The 12729-nt window shown below is 44.8% G+C and overlaps 2 long non-coding RNA genes across 2 annotated transcripts in view; one reads left to right on the top strand and one right to left on the bottom strand.

Moving 5' to 3' along the window:
- Positions 1-12729, bottom strand: part of LOC150043061 (uncharacterized) — a 200944-nt gene that overhangs the window by 110514 nt on the left and 77701 nt on the right. The gene's annotated exons all lie outside the window — the stretch shown is intronic.
- On the top strand, positions 3405-7149 carry LOC150043062 (uncharacterized). The gene is made up of 2 exons (XR_016533491.1): positions 3405-3489; positions 7017-7149. It is a non-coding gene; the product is annotated as an uncharacterized LOC150043062 (long non-coding RNA).

Here is a 12729-nt window from a genome sequence, read left to right as displayed (position 1 = left end):
AAGACAATAAATGCTGGGTGGACTGTAAGAAAGCTCTGACAGTAACAAATACTGACTGACATGGCATTGTGTTCCCTTTTTAGATGACTCTGAGCTGCCAGTAGAAACACAGATTCATTTAATAAGCACTTCAGAGAGACAAAAGGGCCTTTGGGTGTTCAGATTGATCTCCATGGCACACGCGTACACTCTGGCGTTTGTGAGTGTGAAAAGCAATGTTGGTGGCCAGGATCTGTCCCCTTGGAAATCCTAAGAGTATGCTCTAATTTCCCCATCTTGTCTGTGCTTCAGCAAATTTGTCACTGGTAGGTTCTCTCAGACATGAAAAATTTTCCAACAACCAAGAGCCAGGGCTGAGAGGAAAATCACTTAGGAGATGTAAAACTCCCTTCCCAAGTTTGACCTTTGTGTCAGGAGTCCTGTGGAGGTCTGAGTCTGAGAGACGAATTTTCTGTCCCTCTGGTATATAGCCTACAGAGGCCTTTGTGCCAGATGAATGGTAGGCCAAGGAACAAGCAGGGGAGACACCAGCCAGGATGGCCAGACTGGCAAAGAGTTGCTGAGGGAGTTCAGGACTGCCAGGTTATTATTTTGCTGTCTTATTTCCAAATTATCTTACAAAGCTGTGTCAAGGAAGCCGGAAGCCAGTGGGTCATGCCTATAATCGTAACTATTCAGGAGGCTAAGATCTGAGGATCATAGTTCAAATCCAGGCCAGGCAGCAAAGTCCATGAGACTCATCTCCGATAAACTACTGAGAAAAGCTGAAAGTGATGCTGTGGCTCAAATGGTAAAGCACCAGCCTTGAGTACAAAGAGACTCAGGCCCTGAGTTCAGGTCCCAGGACCAGAAAAAAAAAAAAAAAAACCAGAGATCAGTGCCCAGGCCTTGAGTTTGAGCCCCGGTCCTGGCATACACACAATATACACATACAGATACACACACACACACACACACACACACACACACACACACACACACTCAGACCTAAAACCACACTCACACGTGACCATGCAAAGGTTGACAAACCCTGCCCCTGGCAGCCTTTCCCAGCAGCCCTGGTATTGACATCTACTATTGCTGGCTGCGACTAACCCTCCTGTGAAGCTGTGCCGCAGCGTGGAACACTGCTGGAGTACAGTGCCCAGCCTCCCGCGTGACACACCCCAAGGAGTGCGAGGGATTCTACACCTCTACACGCCGAACACAGGGGGACCGTCCTGTACAGAAACCTGAGCAGGTCGTCTGAAGATCCGGGATCTGTCATACTTCTCATTCCAGTTCTCCTATTTCTGGTGTCTGGTAGCAGGTCAAGTGGTACCCCAGAGTGGTAAAGGGCCATTTTCTGACCTGGTCAACCTCTTATAAGAAGAGTTCTTGACTTGGGCACTTAATCTCAATAGAATTTCTGAGCCTCCAATAGCTTACTTGCTTAAAATACAGAGTTGGTTTCTGGGTTTGCAACGAAGAGCCCTGACTGATACACACTCTGATTGTGTTAGACTGACAGCCGAGTGCTTTTCCTATTTCCAAAAGTCTCCAGAGACTGTATAAGCTCTCTGCATTACTTGTTGTACCAGTCAAGGTTCATAGCTGCAGACAAAAGAACTCTCCCTGGCTGATTTAAGGCGAAAAGAAATTTATTAAAAAGTTCTGATAGCTCTTTGGAAGTGTCTCAGATGCCCTGCAGTCAGGAACAATAGAGCAATCACACCGTCTCACAGACGGTGGCCAAGGGTCTCTGCACCTGTAGTCCCTGACACAGCAACCGCAGCTCCTACGCCCAGCACTGGGCACCATGTGTTTCCACCTGTTGTTCTCCCGGGGCTAGTTCTGCATGCTGCACATCTGGACCCTTTCCTACCTAGAACAGACTCCTCTGTCTCTTAACATAGCTGGGCTGCTAACTGAAGCCTCTAACTGGTAAGCCCTTAGGCCTGCACTTTACATAAGAGAATCGGGGAACCATACTTCTATCTTTCCTTTGGAGGGGGGACACAGATTCTTGTCTTAGGAGCACAAGGCTCCGAGTTAAACTTCACTGAGTAGGAAAAATGCTTGCATATTGCTTCCTTTATCACTTGAGACTTCGTCCTCTTATACCCTTCATAGTCTTTTTCGTGTGTGTGTGGCCAAATAGAAGTTTGAATGTAGGATCTTGGCACTTGACGGGCAGATGTTTTATCACTTGAGCCCCGTTGGCCCATTTTTGCTTTAGTTATTTAGGTACCATGCATCGGTGACCTGGCTCTTGATCCTCTGTTTATGCTTCCCACTTTCCTTAGATGACAGCACACCAGCTTTATTTATGGGTTGAGATGGAATCCTGAGAATGCTTCATGACCACTACCTCCTATATTACTTGTATTATAGGTGTGACACATATACCTAGTCCCATGACCCCTTGTGATTTTATCACATCATTCAACCTTTTCCAGTTCAGAATTTGAGAACCCATGAGGTAACAGCTCTTGTCTCAGGTTGTGTAACCAGCCTAAGTCTTTGGAGTTGAGATTCATTTCATATCAGCACTGCACTCCCTTGTATTGTCTTTGTGACTCTGTTACTCCAGGGACTTCTGAGCTTTGAACAGAGATCCTCAGATCTCAGCCTCCAAGTAGCTAGAGGGACAGTCGTGAGCCACTGGTGCCTGAACTTGCATTGCCTTTCCCTTTTTTTCTGACTCAGAAACTAAATCTCCCAGTTCTACTGAGAGAAACTTTGTGGCTACCACTAGCAACTCCCAGTGGAGCCCTGGAGGAGAACTGAGGCAGGAAGAACACACATCCCATTCTACATGAAGGCTTGTCTGTGAATGCCCACATGGCAAGTCTAGGAAGCTGCTAGTGACCACCCATGGGAAAAGGAACTGAGCGAATTAAAACAATATTATTTCATTATGGACATCTGTGTAAGACCTACCAAATTTGCTTTTCAGGTGTGAATGAGAGACTTCACCTCATCCTTTTAGTCTTTTCCTCCATGGTAATATCACATCAGTCACTACAATGTCTCTAATACTGAGATAGAGTAGTACCTCCCCTCTCCGGGTAGTACTACAAATGGAATCGAGGGGCAAATGTGGGAAACTCTTAGAATGGGAGGCAAAAATAGGCAACGACAGGAAAGGAAGTTCGGAAAACAGATGTTTGTGGGTATCACCAGTAAATAATAAAACTAGACTGAGGAGGACTGGAAAAGAAGGTGCCATTGTCAGGGTCCATGCAAGATGCTCAGGGCCAGTGGTTTCCATAGGAACACTGTGGGCAATGCCCAGATCGGTTTGTCTACCTGTGTCAGGTAAGTGGGAGGGGTGTTTGTGACTCTTGAATAGGATGGTCACTGTGTGGTCACAATGCCTGGCTAATGGCTGACACCACAGCAAGTCACTGCCTCTTCGTGTGCATCTCTCAACAGAGGGAGATGAGCCCTCATTAATTCACACTAATTTGCTGGAAGGCCAACTGACTGGATGGTGGCAAGATGCTGGTAAGGGATTCCATTTTATCACTTTCATTTACACATAGTAAAAACTAAGTCTGCCTTTGATGAATAGATAAAAAGTGATCAGGAGTGAGCTCACTAAAGCACAATTTAAAATAAATTAACAACACTGCATCGATTGAATAAAACTATTAAAAACTGCTTCTGTAAGAGGCAGTGAAAACAATCAAGTCTCCATCCTTGGTCTCTGCCAATCTGGAGAAAAGAGCCAGATTAGTAAAGAGATGACTAACAAGAGTCTCAGGGGTTAGAGGTCAGACAAGAGCAATGCAAGCTCAGGGAATGGGTAGAGAACCTACAGGGTACAGCCTGGCATTCGGGACAGGGATTTCAGAAATACCCTTAGTCCTTTATCATTTTATCTGAGTCCTACAGCTTGAACTCAGGCCCTGGGCACTGTTCCTGAGCTTCTTTAGCTCAAAGATAGCACTCTACAATTTGAGCCACAGTGTCAATTCCGGCTTTTTCTGTTTATATGGTACTGAGGACTTGAACCTAGGCTTCATGTATGCTAGGCAAGCACTCTACCACTAGGCAACATTCTCAGCCCTAGGCTTTTATCTTGAAGGACAATTAGAACAGCTAGTTTTTCAGGGTATAGAAAATAGTGAGGTAAAGGGAGGAGACAGGAAAAAGGGAAAGAGACAGAAACACAGGCATACTTCATAAAGTGCATGTAGTTTACTCAGCTTTTGTTACTTTAACCCCTTAACACTGGGTGCACTTTCTGGGAAGTTTCTGGATATTGCTTACCCATTACTGATAAAAACAGAGCTCCAGCTGGTAGGAGGAGCAAGGAATGAAATCAAGCCCTCCCTGCCCCTCCAATGCCAGGCTTTGCACCCTTCCAGGAATCTGATGGACAGCACAGACCCCTCTTCTCGTACATCCATGTGCATGCATGTGCACACACATACACAAACACACACACACACAGACAGTTTCCATACAAGTCGTGGCATTCAGAACCCTCTAGAACATAGCACAGCCCAAGGATCTCATCTCCCAAGTCTAGCTGCTTGGGTTTGAACGCTAATCCCCTAACGCCACCTGTAACCTGTGAGGCCACACTGATGACTGTTTTAATAGAGTAAATGCTAGCTCCTAAAATCTACCCAAATGCCTCCAAGCCTCCCTCCCTCCAAGGATCAAATAGGTTTTAGCACTAGACCTGAAACTGCTCACATTTGATGAGACTCAGACTGGGGGGACAATATCTATCCAATATCTATCTGACTCATCTATCCAAAGTCTGCCGAAAATCTGGGGAACCAGAATTACAGGTTCCTGTCTTGTGGTAGGAAAGGATGTGGGCAAATACAGTTGGCTGGGCTGGGAATCGTCTGAGAAAAAGGCACACAGACAGACGTCTAGGCAGGTAGGCAGGCAGCAAGAGAAAGGAACTGTCTCTTCTTCTCACCTCTGAGACTTACTATCACAAGCAGCCCCAAGCCTCTCTCCCAAGTTCTGGGGGCTTTGCTGGGAACAATCTTCCTTTAATTTCAGAGTCCTACTTCTCTGTTCACCCCTGTGCCAAGTATTTCCTGGCACCTTGTACACGGCAGGGGCTAATACACACTGAAATAAAGATCCAGTTTTTCCTATCATAGACTCAGTCTCACCTACAGAAGTCACAAGAAAAAGCATTGTAAAAAAAAAAAGGTTCTGCCACCAGGGCTAGTGGTTCATGCCTGAAAAATCTAGCTACACAGGTCTATGTTCTCAAGATCACTATTTAAGCCAACTGAAGCAGACAACTCTTAAGGGACTTTAGTTTTCAACTGACCAGCAAAAAGCATGGCCTGACTGAGGTGGTGGGGCACGAATGATGAGCAAAACAAGCAAACCAAAAACATTAGCAAGAGCACAAGACCTTGAGTTCAAGTCTTTGTAGTGGTGCACACATACAAAAATGGTTTCACATCACCACAACACATTTCTGTTACCTCCGTGGTGGATATGTAGCTCAAATGGTACAGAGCCAGCCAGTCTTGGGCTAAAAAAAAAGCTAAGTGAGAACAGAAAGCACTGAGTTTAAGCCTCAAGTACTGATTGTCTGTCTCTCCCTCTCACACACACACATACCCACACATGCACATGCACAAAGGTGCTGAACGGGTTACCAAATCAACACTCAGTTGCAAACAGAGAAGATCTAGGCCTCCACACTTGCCAGTCCTACTACTCTCTAGCATCCTGGACTGGAAAAGGATTTCACCAAAGTTACTGGCTGGACTGCAACAGTAGATGTGCAAAAGAAAGATGAAAGCTATCGATTGCCATAAATAGCTCTCCAAATCCTTACTTTCATCACATCCATCATTTCAAAATAACCAAAAAAAATTAGGAGAGAAGTCAGTGTTTGGCACAGAGGACACAGAGAAAACTCAAATGCCCAGCAGAATGGAAAGCTTTCAAACTGAATAACAAGTAGAGAGGTGGCAGGAAAGACTATTGACGGGTGCATACAGCTCTAAGAAAAGCATTTGATATAGTGGTATAAAGTGTTACACTCAAAATTAATCCAAATTGGCTTAGTAAGAAATGCTGCCACATAAATTTAAGACGGGCTCAAAGTCTGCAAACAAAAGGTAATAGAAAATGGAAATATATGGAGTTTGAGGGAGGTTGGGGGTGTCTGTGTGCGGGGGGGGTCATCTTTATTAATGATCTGAAAGAGAGAGGGTAACAGCATGTTAATGAAACTTGCAAATGATGATAATTTGGGAGGTGTTGGGCTGATGTGCTGTGGACAGAGAGGGAAAGTAAATGAACCTTAAGTGGTAATAAAAAGGAACAGGAAACAATACAATCAGATTTAAGCTAGAAAATGCAAATCAGGCCCACTGCAATGACTGGTCCACTCTCCCTACAGATTTCTTTTGTCCTAGTGTTGCGGTGGAGCAGAGATGGGAAAGAGCCATCACCTTAAGAAGTATTTCTCGCTTGTGCAACTTTGACTGTCCCTTTAAAATTCCATCACAGTCTTTCCTTGGGTCACAGAGTCGTACAGTCGTGCTTCTCTTGAATGAGAAGACTCACAATGTACACTGCAGGAGAGACTATGGGAGGGGAGACTGATTTACAAGAAATTGTCCTAAGGGGTAGACTTTGGTCAACTGACAGCTAATGACCTTGCTGAGATCTTTCTATGACAAATGCCCTAGGGGAGAGGAACTTATTCTGACGGTTTTTCTGGGGTTCACATTGGTGGTGTCTTCATCCTAAGACCCTCTCACCCCAGCTTGCCCACCCCAACCCCAGCACTGCCTATCACACTATTCTCAGTGGTCAGCATGACCTCGGATGAACCAGAGAAGCTACACGAGGTCACAGCTGACATCAGCTAAAGAGCAAGAGTAGGAAGTGAGGGGCCTCAGATATTGCCTCTTCTCCCGGGTACTTCCTCCCACGGCTAGAAAATGTATGTGATCACTCTATGCAAATAGATATGGCTCCTTGCAAATATGAGATTTGATGATGCTTTATTTCCCCTTTTTTTAATTTCCCAGCAGGTTCTGCTAACCAGATTTATGGCTTCCAGCCGGAGATCTTGTCTGGGCTGTGCTGACGGCAGTTTGTAAATGAAAATTCTAACTGAAGCTTAGAAAGTCAGGGCTGAAAGAAACTCATGGTCTGCCTGTTGTCAGTCTTCTTTCTACTCATGAGGATATAGAATGGAAGAGAAGTTTCTTGAGTGACTGCCTCAAGACAGGCTACCTGGGGCTGAGGCTTTATTTCAGTAGTGGCAAAGAAAGATGATCCAAGCACCGGGGAATCATACCTGTAATCCTACCTACTCTGGAGGCTAAAATCTTAGGATCACAGTTTGAAGCCAGCCTATGCAGGAACCTAGTCTCCTATTAACTAGTAAAAACTGGCTATGGAGCTGTGGCTGTAGAGTTCTACAGCTGTGGCTGAAGAGCACCAGACTTGAGCAAAAAAAAAAAAAAAAAAAAAGCTAAGGGAAAAGCATCCAGGCCCTGACTTCAAGCACCAGTACTAGTACACACATACACACACACACTCAAACACAATATACAAAGGGGTTTCCATGTGATTTTTCCATGCATGTATTGTCCTTGTATTTTTCCATGAGATTTTTCATTTTCCCTTTAAGAAATAAGCTTTTTTTTTTAAAAAAAAAAAAAAAAAAAGGACCAAGAAGAGATTCATTTTGCTGACATCTGCCTCTTTCCCTGTCCTACACCATCCTTGAGGCAAGAAACAGGCAAGAATGCCTATGTGAATAGCTCGATGAGGGAAAATGCAAAATGAAAAAGAATTTTAAAAATCTTACCCAGACACACACAGATGGCACCATGCTGGGCTTGGAATGAACTACTGTACAGACTAATCCTGATTTTCTTTGTTTTGTTTTGTGCCAGTCTTCAAGCTTGAACATAGGACCTTGTGCTCTGGCTTGGCTTTTTCATTCAAGGCTGCCACTTGCATCCCTTGAGCCACACCTCTTGCTTCTGTTATTTTGCTGGCTAATTGGACCTTGCTGGTTTCATGGCCCTTACTTCCTGGGCTTGTTTCAAACCATGATTATCCGAGCTCAGCCTTTTGAGTCACTAGGGTTGTATGTGTGAACCACCAGGACACAGCTTGTACCTGTGTACCCTCTCCCCGCATCAGGCATTGCCAACCCACCAGTGGTCCAACATGTATTTCACCAAAGCAAGTCAAGGAAACTGTCCTACTCTTGCAGATCACTTGAGCTTAGCGTTCTCATCAATGAATAGGACAGGAGACATACCTCACCTCTGAGCCCAAAGCTGGGAACACAGATGTCTCAGGCATATGGTCTCAGGGGTATAATCTCAGTCCCACTGCACAGAGGTGTTGGTTCTAGGTGAGATACAGCATCTGAAATCCCAAAGGCATGAAGAGAGGTGAGGGGGGACCAATCCAGCTAAATAAATCTTGCATGTCTGGGGTCCAAGGATGGGCACTAGTACCCAAATGCATCTTCTAGACTATAAGCATCATCCTCTCTATGTCCCAAGGGTTCCCATTCTAAAACCATGTCAGTACTGAGTTCTTCCTCCACATCAGAAAAATGTAATGATGACACATACACAGTGCCCCAGCCACTGAGGTTTTGCAGTTAAATCTAGTCTGTTATCCTCAAAGGAATTCGATTTCTTTTAAATTCACTTTGGTTGGCTTAAAGTACCCCCCCCCCACACACACACATCTGTTTGATTATTGACAAAGGCTTGGGTGGTGGTGATGGCTTTGAATGTTGTTTGGTTTATTTTAACCTCACTGCTGGCTTTCATCTGGATTTAAATCGAATCGCTCTGCCCAGCAGTGCTTCTCTTTATTGTTTAAAAACTGATCACATCACTCTCTGAAAAGCACGGCGTCACTTGTTATCCTTGTACGATACAAGCCACAATTTACTGGGCTGAAAATCAATATATGATTGCATCTAACTTGGAATTTTTAAAGTCTCAAAAGTGATGGTTCATATCACCCTCTACCCATGAAGGGAAAAGAATACATTTTCCAGTTAAGAAAAGTAAGTAGGGCTCTGAAAGACAAAGGGTACATATTTCTTCTCATACCTGGAATATAAACATATGTGAAAACACAGGGTTATCTGTATACATACACAAAACATGCAACTGAATTATGGTATATTAGGGGGAGGAGCCCAATAGTCTGACTCCTTTGAACAACTAACAGAGCTTAGGAAGGGTTGGCCAGTGCAGGCATCATATTCCATGTGCAAATAGAGAGGGTAAATTCAAGGGACAGATAGGGTTGGGAGAGATGGTGGAAAATGATGGATTGAAACCCTTTGTAAACATATTACAAGATTTTTTTTTAATGTAACCGTAATGGGGGCGGGGGAGAAAGAAAAAAACATTTTTCCAGTGAATGAAAAGAATGCCAAAGGAATGGATTTTTTTAACGCCAAAAAAATTCAGCATAACTTGAGAACTGAGCAGACAAACCCTTGTGCAAGGAAACAAATGATGAATTTCAAACTAATCCAGAAATCTATTCTACCCTGTTCAGCTGGCGAGAAGGAGTCACTGTCTGGGAACTATTTTGAATTGGATTTTATTTATCTCGTATCCATGTTATTTTTGTTTGTTTTCTTTTTGTGCAGGTACTGGGGCTTGAATTCAGGTTTGGGGTGCTGTCCCTTTGGCTCAAGGCTGTTCTGTCACTTGAGCCATAGCTCTACTTCAGGCTTTTTTTTTTCTTTTGGTAGCTAAATGGAGATAAGAGTCTCATGGACTTTCCTGCACAGGGATGGTGTTGAACCATGATCCTCAGATCTCAGCTACCTGCGAAGTTAGGATTACAGGTATAAATTACCAATGCCTACTAAAAAAAAAATTTCTAAACTCTGGGGAAGGAAGGAAGCAAGGAGTTTGGAAAAGAGGCTAGCAGAGACTGTAGTGAGAAGTGGGATGAATGTTTTAGAAGGGTGTAATAAGCTTGTCAGAGGAAACTACAGTATGTCCAAAGGTGAGGATCATCCTACTTGCTTTGGAATCAAAGATACCCCCAACACCCCCCCCCCAGGAGGCAAGGCAGCAGAGAAGGGTATGGCTGGACTCTGTGCTAAACCACCAGGTCCAGAAGAGCTACTAAGATTCAGGAAAGTCCAGAGCAAAACTTCCACCCCGCTGAAGCAATTCCAAGTTCATCTTTTCCCCCACTTGTGCTGTCCTGCATCATGTTCAACTTCACGGTTTATAGTGATGACCCACGAACTACATTTAAAGCCGCAATTACTCTCTGAGAATAAGGGGCTGGGCAGTTATCCATTTCAACACTCACCCCACCGCCCCCTGCTGCCCCCCCGTACATCTCATTCTCCTGATTTACTTTTCCAGGGCCATGCCTAACAGTGCTCCTAGAGCAAGTGCACAAAGCAGCCGTGCCCAGTCGGTAGGGCAGCAGGGAAGAATTAAACTCACCCAGCTGCAGCCGGCAGGGAGTTACACCATGTTGCCCTGACAACTAATGGGCAGAGCACAGGAGAAAATAGATGGAGATGGTTGAGGTCAATGGGTAATAAAAATCCTAGTTAAAGGCTGATTTTTCTCTCCTTCATTTCTGCTGATATAAACATGAGGAGAAAGAAATGACGGTTGGCTGGCAGATTCTCTTAGCGATAGGGGCCCCGGCAGGAGTTGTAGATTCTCAGCATATGGCCGTGGGCTGAAACTGGGGGTCAGAGCAGGACATAGCCAGAACTTCAGTGATCTTGCTTAGAAGCAGATGGCCTCAAAACAAACAGTAAAGGCACCAGGAAGGAAAGATCCAAGTGAGTCTGCTTCTATTGAGTATTAACTGTGCACAGATCATCGCCTGAGGATGCAACGGGAAGAAGTTTCAAAAGACACAGCAATGTCCTGTGGTTTGGCCTCAGATCTCCTCTCTGGCACATTTACCGTCTGAGAAATCCTGAAACAGACAGCAGAGATAGCAGCCCAATGGTAAATGCGTACAATGGAAGTAGCTCAGTCCTCACATTCAGTAAATGCAAAATGAATAGTGGCGCCCATTGCTAATGACTGACAAACACAATGACCAATGCTTTATGCTCATTGCCTTGCACCAATCCTAATCGACAGTGACAGCTACAGCCTTCTAGAGACAAGGAAACTGAGATGCTGAGGATTAGCCTGCCCCCAAATCATGTGAAGCTACATGCCAATCTAGCTCCAGAAAATGGGCTATATAACCACATCACCAAAAAATTAGAGAAAAAGCAGAGGTGTTATGCTGGGTGTGGTAGCTCAAACCTGCAATCCTAGCTACTTGGGATCCTAATTCAAGGCCAGCCAGGCATAGAAGTTCATGAGACTCTATGTGAATGAGTGGCTGGGTGCCCATTATGCCAGCTACAAGGAGAAGCACAAGTAAGAAGATCACAGCTCAGATTTACCCACACGCAAAGCAAGACTCTGTCTAGAAAATAATCAACCTAACAGAGGGCTGGAAGTGTGTTTCAGGTAAGAGCGTCTACCTAGCAATAGCAAAGCCTTGAGTTCAATCTCTAGTGCCACCAAAAAAATATAGAGACGGAAAGAAAGGAAGGGAGGAAGGGAGGAAGGATGGGCGGGCGGGCAGGCAGGCAGGCAGAGGCTACTCATACCTGTAGTACCAGCTATTCAGCAGGCAAAATCCCATCTCAACAACATAACTGGCATGGTAGCATAAGTTTATATTCCCAGCTATGGAGAAGGTATAAGTAAATGTTCATGGGTTAACACTAGGCAAAAATCAAACTATCTGAAAAATAATGAAAAAGCAAAAGGTGTAGTGGTATGGCTCAGATGTTACAAGTCTCTAAATAGCAAATAGGAAGTCTTGAGTCTAAACCCCAATATTGTGTCCTACCACCCCCCAAAAAAACAAAAGTAGGGGCACAAAATTAATCTGACAGAATATCTACCTATTTTTGCATGCACCCATACACAATAGTTCCAGATAGACACATATACAATTTAGAGCCAGTAACATTGTTTGCCTCTAGGGTAGAGACCGGCAAAGAAGGAAGAATGTCTACTGTATATTTATTGTGAATTTTGCAGTATGGGAAGGAATTGCTGATGTTAAAAAATGAATGAATTCGATTAAAATTTAAAAATAGAGGAGCAGGGCAGGAGAAACCACCTGCAATATATGAACGTCCAGAAGCATTCAGTGTGTGTGAAAGATGTTTCCTGGGCTCTGGGTCTGCTGAGGGCTGTAGAGGAAGTGGGCCGTCCACAGAGGACCATGGTGACATCTCTCTGCACCAGGCCCTGAGAGGGCCCTGAAAAACTCTGCCCAAGGAGGCTACCAGGGAGGCTTCATGGAGAAGACTTCTCATAACATCACATATCTGTGCTCCACTAACATGCACACTTAGCACATACCTGTGTCCCCAACACACACACACACACTTCATACACTACATTATGTACACAATGCACATGCTTGGCTCTGGATCAGATGGGGGAACCGCTTGTCCCGTCAGCCCCACCACTTCCGGTGGGCATTGCTGTGTGCCTCCCCACTTCACCTGCCTATTTCCTGCCAGCATTCTTCCCCTTGTTGTGCAACCTGCCACGACATCCCTCTCTCAGTCCTACAGTGATCCTAGTGCAGAAAACAGTCCCCATCTCATCTCACTCCATCCCCGCCAGGTTCCCGTCCGAGCTTGGCTACAGAAGGACCGAGTTTCACTTGCACCATAGGAGAGTA

The sequence above is a fragment of the Megascapheus bottae genome, chromosome 32, assembly GCF_031878675.1.
Source record: "Megascapheus bottae isolate mThoBot1 chromosome 32, mThoBot2.hap1, whole genome shotgun sequence".
Taxonomy (NCBI): domain Eukaryota; kingdom Metazoa; phylum Chordata; class Mammalia; order Rodentia; family Geomyidae; genus Megascapheus; species Megascapheus bottae.
The sequence above is the reverse complement of the archived record's forward strand: the minus strand, read 5'-3'. Positions and strand labels throughout refer to the sequence as shown.